Here is an 8280-nt window from a genome sequence, read left to right on the forward strand (position 1 = left end):
TACACACACATACACACACACACACCGTATTATTCAGCCTTAAAAAGATAGAAATTGTGACACATACTACCACATGGATGAAACCTTGAGGACAGTATGCTAAGTGAAATAAACAAATCACAAAAAATACAAATACTGTATGATTCCACTTGTATGAGGCACCCGATGTAGTCGGTTTCATAGGGACAGAAAGTAGAATGGTGGTTGCCAGGGACTGGGGGGAGGGGAACGTAGGGAGTTAGTGCTTAAGGGACACCCAGTTTCAGTTCTGCAAAATGGAAAGAGTTCTGGAGCTCGAGGGGGGTGATGGCTGCACAACGTGAGGGTACCTAATGTCGCATAACTGCACAGCTAAGCATGATTAAAACGACAAAGTTCATGTTATGCATGTTTTACCACAGTTTAAAAAAAAAAAGTTTGTATTCTCTGATGTCAAAGAGTCTGCTAGAAATCCTTTTAAGAACATGACTAGCTACAATCTGCCCAAAGACCTATGTGCAAGCATAACACAGGATGTAAATGATCGATGAACAAATAGTGAAGTCGAAATATCGTGGTACATCCACATACTGAAGTACTATACTGTCATCAGCAGTCATATTTACACAGAGCTATTTCTGGATTGGGAAATGCTTATACTGCCACACTGATTTTAAAATACAGGATACAAAAAAATACATATGGTATGATCTCAGCTTGGTAAATTAAAAAAGCACGGAAAACATATGGCACACAAGCAGGCTAAAATATGAACCTCTGTGGAGGTGATATTAGAAGAAAATTTTTCCTTTTTCCTTAGCATTTCTCTATCTTTTCCAAGTCAACAATGAGCACATATTACAAGACAACTATTTTGTAGAAAAATAGTCAAAAAGCAAATTAAGAAGCAAAGATATGTTCATTACTTGAGAGTCTTCTGCTACTCTCCGAGTAATACAGATTAACAAGTGTGCCTCCCTCCTGCGTGCAGGACAAGACAGAAATGCATTCTTCACCCACGTAGAGCCCTCCTATCTCCCTTAGCACCTACCCAGGACATGCACACAGGCCCCCTTTCCTCCAGCCCTGTCCACCCGGCTCTGCAGATCTTTCCAGAGGAGACAAACTGGAAACACCTGTCCCTGATCTTTGGCGAAAAACTCATCTCTATCACGCTGGCCTCCCCTGTGTCAACCAGTTGGCACACAGTTCCCTCCCAGGGGATCAGATTAGCACCTCCAAGAATGAGGAAGTTGTTCTCCAAAAGGACCACAAGGTGCTTTTCAGGCCCCTGGGGCCATGGAAATTCAGCAGGACCAAAGTACACTGGGCCTGGAGCCCAGAAGGAGGAAAGAAAACCCCACGTGGCTCCCACCCCTGGGCTCCAGAACCTGTGGAGGAACGACAACCCCAGGCTGCAAAGGCGACAAATGACAAACACAGTCACAATAACCCCAGAACCTCCCAGGGCAAAGGGCAGTTCTACCCCAGGTTTGTGGGATGCCAGAGCCTGGCCTATGTCACAGCCTCCTGTGCGTACCTTTGATCTACCTCCCAAATGGCCAGTGATGAAAGGGGTAGGCGCCCAGGGACACCTCTAAGAAAGGTGATGGATTACAAGGTGGAGAAGAATGCCAGGACCAGGCCCCTTTGTTTGCAGAGCCAGCCCGGCGCTCCAGGGAGGAATGTGCACAGGCCAGGATGCAGATGCCCCTGCTAATGGCCCAGTGTGCCCCAGGGCCCACTCTCCTGCCCGCTGTACTGCACAGCCAGATGTGGGCCTGTGCCTTTTATTGTGTGGCTCCAAGTGAGTGAAATGCTACACACTGCAGCTGTGTTCCAGGGTGATGAGGAGAGCGCGGATTCCCGAATCCTCCAGCGAGAAATAATCCCAGGGCCTGGAGCAGAGCCCGGGCTCTCCTGTAAAAAGAGAAGCAACTGCAGACGGCACTGAACGGCCTCGGCCGGCCACTTCCCGAGGACTTTCTTTCTTTCTTTCTTTCTTTCAGTATTGCCACGAGTGTATCCCGGTGTATTTAAAGCATCAGCGAATTGGTCTCTACTTTACAGGAGCAGTTTCATAAACTCTACACACAAGAGATGCCACGTCACACTGTGGCTGCCAAGACACAATGAAAGGAGGTGACCTACTTTAGTCCACCTGGAGATGTCCCCCGGTGTCCCCAGGGGCATGGCCTGGCTAGGAGTGGCACTTGTAATCGTTAGCAGGGCACCCATGTTCATCCTTCCTGGGTGCCGACAGGTTGCCGCTCACTTGGGCAACTAGAAGAAAGATTCCTAAAGATTCTTCTGATATCTTAGAAACAAAGCCAGGCCTGCAAAGGGCGTATTAAGTGCTATTATCTTTCCCCAAAAGAGAAGAGGAAGAGGAAGGGCAGGCAATCTAACATGAACCATAATTAGAGTTGAGGGAGGAAGGAAGAGTAAAGAAAGGCCCAGCCTTGGGGGCCGAGGAAGCAGCTGGGACTGGCGCACTGGCTGCAGTAGACGGCAGGCACACCGCAGCTCCTGAGCCTTGGCCTGGCCGCTCCAGCAGGGGCTGGGCTGTGGGTGGAGACTGCACAAACCCCTCATCTTGGCAAGAACTCCAAGCATTGCTGACGGACGTGGATTCAGATCCAAGGCTTGGTATGCTCACAACACACACAAGTGACTTGAGCTCGCTGTCTCAGCGCTCTCTTCCCGAAAAGGAAGACCATCAAGATGGCATACGTGCATGGTTTAGCAACAATTAGACTGGGAACAGAAAGTGCCAGAGCCAGCTTGGGTACTTAAGTAGTGAAAGGAAAGGGGTCTTGTTAGCTGCATTATTAGGCTGAGGGCAGGCGGGCTGTTTGCAGAGGGTTCCCAGGGTTTCCTGCCCAGCGCTGGGGTGGAGACAGGGACAGAGAGGTCTCTCCCCTGAGGGGTGGCTCTGAGGAGCACTTCCCTAGCTCCGAGAGTACCTCCCTCTGCCAGAGGGAATTTTCTAGATCACAGACGTAGAATCCTTCAGCATAATCTTTCATTCATTTTGCCCAGGAGACAAAAGAGTACTAGACTACTGCCTTCCAAAAAAAAAAAAATCAGCCGGGCGCAGTGGCTCACACCTGCAATCCCACACTTTGGGAGGCCGAGGCAGGTGGATCACCTGAGGTCAGGAGTTCAAGACCAGCCTGGCCAACAAGGCAAAACCCCATCTCTACTAAAAATACAAAAATTAGCTGGGTGTGGTGGTGTGCGCCTGTAATCCAGCTACTTGGGAGGCTGAGGCAGAACTGCTTAAACCCAGGAGGCAGGGATTGCAGTGAGCTGAGATGGCCTGACTGGACTCTAGCAAGACTCCATCTTAAAAAAAAGAAAGAAAGAAAGAAAGAAAAATCAGCATGTAAGAATCCTCCCTTCCCTGACACAGGGAGCATTCTGACGGACCCTAAATTGCGTGCAGTACTTCATCCCCAAGTTAATGGCCTCCCTCCTCAGTCACCCTCATTTTCACTGGCCTCCTCCCTCCTGTTTGGCAGAGGCAGCTCCCAGCGAGGGTAGGAGGCAACAGGTGAGGGATACCAGCTGGAGCTGCACCAGGTGCATGGGGCAGGGAGGTTGGGGGGGTGGTTAGAGGTGTGCCTAGAGGGCCACGGTGCTCCTCAAGTACACTGAGCATGGCAGGAGATGCTGCCACACAGACAATGGAGACACCCGAAGGACCCCGAGCTCAGCACTCCAATCCCACATTGCAGTGGTGGACGTGTACCAAACACATTCCTGAGTCACAGGGTACAAACAGAAAGCTCAAGAAACTTGGAGAGTCTAGTTTTCTGCTTTTACGAGAAACGGACAGACATCAAGGAAACCACTGTTCCTGCCCGAGCTGCCCCCGAAAAGCCCTGCAGCAGGACACGGACCTGCATCAGGACTCAACATACTCTAAAATTCAAAACGCCCTCTCAATCTAGGAGAATGTAGCCCTGCTCAGCAGCATTTTGGTGGCAGCGATTTTTGTTGTCTCGGCGTCTCAGAAGCAGTGAGGCAGCGTGGAAATGACACACTGTGAACCACAATCCCTGTGAAGATGAAGCCACGCAACACGCCCTTCACTGTGGAGGCTGAAAGAACTGTGTTCCACGTCATGATGGTTAACTAAACACCTACTTAATTAACCAACTAACCAGCATCCCTTATTCTAGATCAACAAGGATAGCAGCAGAGGATTCTAGATAGACAGGACTAGCTCTAGGTCATTCCAGGCATGGCTTGCAGGGGTTAGCTGATCCCCCAATGATTTCTGGAGTCCTACAGGAAGGACCCGGGGGTCCCAGGGTCAACTCACCTCCTGGAGAGCTTCAGACGCCCAGACCTACCCTTCCCATGGCAGCCCCTGCTGCATGGAGCAAACCCACCAGATCCACCCGCAACACAGGAGGCTCCTCCTCCCTGGGAAATCTATGGGGCCACTGTGAGGAAGCCTCGAAGCCTCAATTCTAAGTGTGCTGCTGAGGCACTCAGCAAATGTCTCTGGCCTCCTATAAGTGGCAGAGATCTAAATAATGCTTTCTGCCCTCAGGAAGGTGGAAAGTTCCTCCCCCTCGCAAGTTCATACACAGGGACACAGAGGGAACAAGAGGCTTCCCCTGAACAGGGGTGGTTTACAATAGGCTGATCTTAGGAAAGGGGTGGGGCACATAGAATCAGAGGACTGGGTTCATTCAGATCCCTAACTGTTCCCGGACTTGAGGAATTTACTTGGTATTTTACTCATCTGTAAAATGGGTCCTTGTGTAGAATGCTAAGCAGATGTAAGCTGCGACTGCCAGATGGTAGTAGGTCAGCCCTTCCACTCACTGTTCTTGCCATATTGCCTCCTCTTCAGGTCTCTGCTATCCCCTTCAGCAACACCTCCTGCAGTGGAGGAACACACTTTGACACCCCCTTTCCTGCCTTTTATTTCTAGAGTCACATTTGCAAATAGCTCACTATCAAAACATTAGGTGCCAAAGAGATACTTTGTAAAAAAAAAAAAAAAAAATCCATTTGCATTCAAGAATAAGTAGTGCAGCTGGCTTCCAAACCACTAGGTACCAAAGAGATACTTTTTAAGAAAAAACAAAACAATCAATTTGCATTCAGGAATAAGTAGTGCCCCGGGGCTACTAGTTTTTCCATCTTGCTGATTTTTAAAGAAATAATTCAGCTGAGCTGCTGATAGCTATGGCAGCCTCAGCTGAGGAATTGCTGTCTGGACATGCATTAGAATTCAGGCGACAGTCAGACATGCAGCAGCAGCCAGGAGCAGGGCTCTGGGACCCCACAGTCCTGTCCCAGAATCCCAGGCTGCACTAGTGCCATGTTTCATTTCATCTCGGCCAAGTTACTTGGCCTTCCTTTGCCTCAGTTTACTCGTCTGTAAAATGGGGTAATCATAATCCCAACTTCCTCCAAGGACTGTAATTTGGGTGAAATGAAATGAATGCCTGGAAAGCATTTAGCACAAGCAAACACTCAATAAGCGTTCCTGTTACTTTGTCTTCGGGGTCACCATTACTATTTCTAAGGTCAGGAGTCTGGCTTGCTGCCAGTTCCTCCTGTCAGCTCCCTGTGTACACAACCCCCACCCCCTGTGCTGCCACACCCCCACCAGGACCCTGAGCACCTCCATCTCTGGGTAATGGCCTTGCCCCTCCACCCTCCAGCTGCAGAGACTCCCCACCCCCTCCCTGGCCCTCAAGGCCTCAGCACAGAAAAGCCTTTCTTAATACTTGTTGATTGATTTGCAAATATAACCTCACAGGCCCCAAAGAGGGAAGAACCAGAATCACCAGAACAAGCAAACCTCATTCAAAAGGGAAAGCATGAAAGCACTTTAAAAAAGTAATATGCACAGACCAAAGCCTCAAGAAAATCTACCAAAATATCAAAAGGTTGGTTAGTTCTGAAGGGCTATGCAATATTAATACAATGAGTTCTGCATTCATACTTCCCAGTATCTTTTCAGAGTCCTCCATGATCATGCATTTAAGTAGTGAAAAAAATGGGGGAGAAGCCAACTCGGAAGATCAAAGTGTGCGAATGGGCCCCAAGGAAGCCTGGGGGCTTCCCAGGGCGTTGTGACCACCCTCAGTAGTGCTCTCTGCTGGCCCCACACCCTGAGGGCGCTTTGAGTTTTTCAACCACGCTGGAGTCCAGGTCACCTGCTGACACTGTCTGGAGAATGCCAGAGGAACGCCTAAGTGTCTTCCCGCCACAGACACTCAAATCACTCCAAGCAAAGGACCCCGGACTCACATGTCAGGCCGCTGCGCAGCACCGACACAGAGACCCCTGGGACGTCAGGGACCCTCCTTCCTGCTGCTTGTCAGCGACAGCTCCCGCGTGCCAGGAAGCACATGCCACAGAGCTGGCCCCCAGCCTGGGACAGCCCCCCCTACCCCACCCCACCCCGGAACATCCCCCCGCCCCGAGGTCCCGTCCTTCGGGGAAAAAAAGGAAGCGCAAAAGGACCCCCTACCTCCCACACACCAAAGGGAAAGGGAAAGAGACGCACTGAGAGTTTGCCTAGAAAAAGTAGGAGAAGGGTTTCGAGCCTGCCCATTGAAGCCTCTAGCTGCGCTCTCCACCTGGAGTCTCGAGGAGTCCTAGGGTACAGAGTCCGCTCAGTCCCGACAGCGACTGCGACAGAACTGCTCCAGTCTCTGCCCGCAGTCTCAGTCCAGGGCACCCGGGCGCCACGGGTCCCACTCGAGTGGTCCTGCGTCCCAGCCCTGTCTCCAAACCCAGGCAGTCAGTGCCCCCGTCCCCGGACTCCAGCGGAGCTGGCCCGCGCGCCCCAGCCCCTGTCCTGGGACTCCTGCCGAGCCGCCGCCGGCCACGCGCCCCAAACCCCGTACCCGCGCGCACCAAACCCCTTGCCCGTGCGCCCCCAACCGGGTCCCCGGGGTCCCTAACCTGGGTTCCCCCATGAGCCCATCTCCGCTCCCTGAGCTCCCGTCCTCCGCGTTCACCGAACTCCATCCCCGCGCCCCAGCTCCAGATCCCTGCGCTCCCCAAGCGTCGTTCCTACGCCCGGATCGCGAAAGCCCGCGCCGGGCCCGAAACAAAGAGGGCGGCGGCGCGTGGCGGCGTTTCCTCCTTCCCCGGCCCCAGTACCTGGGGGAGCCTGCGGCGCGGTCCGGCGGGGCGATGGCCGCAGCGAGGCTGGGCTCCGAGTAGCGCGCGGGCGGGCCCGTCCTCCTGGCTGGCGGCCGGCGCCAGCTGCAGGGCCCCCTCGAGGCGGCGCGGGCAATCGCCACGGCCGGCCCCCGCGCCCGCGCCCGCGCCCCGAGCCTGGTGGGTCACCTGGCCTCATCACCCTAACAATACGGCGCGCCTCCAGGCGCAGGTCACCCGGACCCCCAGCCCTGCCGAGGTGTGCTCTGGGACATCCCTTCGCTGGCTGCGGAGGGGACCCGGGATTATCGGACCCATTGAGCAGCCCAGGCTCCAAGCGGTCTGGAGACTTGCAGGTTCCGCCGGGCCGGTGTTAGAGTACCTGGGGAGGCGGGTTCGGATCCTGGTTCCTGCACAACCAGTTCATTCTTTAATTAAGCGCTTGTAATTAAGGTGCTCTCCGGGAGCAAGACCTACCCTCCCTCCTGTGGCTCACAGTCTAGTGGGGTCGCGCATACATAAAGGAGCACAGCCGCTCCGGAAAGCCCAGGGTGCCCTAGAAGCCCCTGAAAGACCCAGCTAATGAAGGGAGGAGGTCAGGGAAGTCTTTAGAAGTCACATGACTTCTTAAAATGCGCCGGGACAAATGAGCAGAATTTAGGCAAGCCAGGCGGAAACCAGAAAAACGATCCCGAGCAGAGAGATTCTCAGAGGAGGAAAGGCCTATAGGTTGTCCATCCTGACTGTCTATCTCTGAGATTCAGATGACCCTGAACTCTGTCTCTTAGCCTCAGTTTCCCCATTTGTGAGATCGGAGGAATAGAAAAATTCTGCAGAAATCAGAAGTGCTCTTCCTCCAGGGAGGTCACAAGAGAAATTTCATCAGCGGTTCGTCCTGTGGTCCTTTGCAGGAAAACATCTTCCCCGCCAGCCTCCCACAGAAGAGAGACCTAGATTTCATCTGCCACGTGGAGCAGGCGGTCTCATCATCCCACTCGGAGCAGGGCCCAGGGCAAGTTTTGGAGGACAGTCACCTCCAAAACTTTGGATCCGGGAGCAGAACTGCCTAACCCATCCGCAGCCCTGGGGTCCTGCCCTGCTCCTCTGGCCCCTTCAGGGCAGCGGGGGAAGCAGGGAAAACAGCTTATCAGAGATGGC

General features: G+C 53.0%; 1 protein-coding gene across 4 annotated transcripts in view; it reads right to left on the bottom strand.

Annotated features, from left to right (window-relative positions):
* TNS3 (tensin 3) overlaps window positions 1–7477 on the bottom strand; it is a 310203-nt gene extending 302726 nt beyond the window's left edge. For all 4 annotated transcript variants that reach the window (XM_030932723.1, XM_030932719.1, XM_010374408.2 and 1 more), the window contains exon 1: window positions 7123–7477. The gene's annotated coding sequence lies outside the window, so the exon portion shown is untranslated. The remainder of the gene's footprint in view (window positions 1–7122) is intronic.
* Window positions 7478–8280: the final 803 nt, after the last annotated feature.

This window comes from Rhinopithecus roxellana, chromosome 6 (assembly GCF_007565055.1).
Source record: "Rhinopithecus roxellana isolate Shanxi Qingling chromosome 6, ASM756505v1, whole genome shotgun sequence".
Lineage (NCBI taxonomy): Eukaryota > Metazoa > Chordata > Mammalia > Primates > Cercopithecidae > Rhinopithecus > Rhinopithecus roxellana.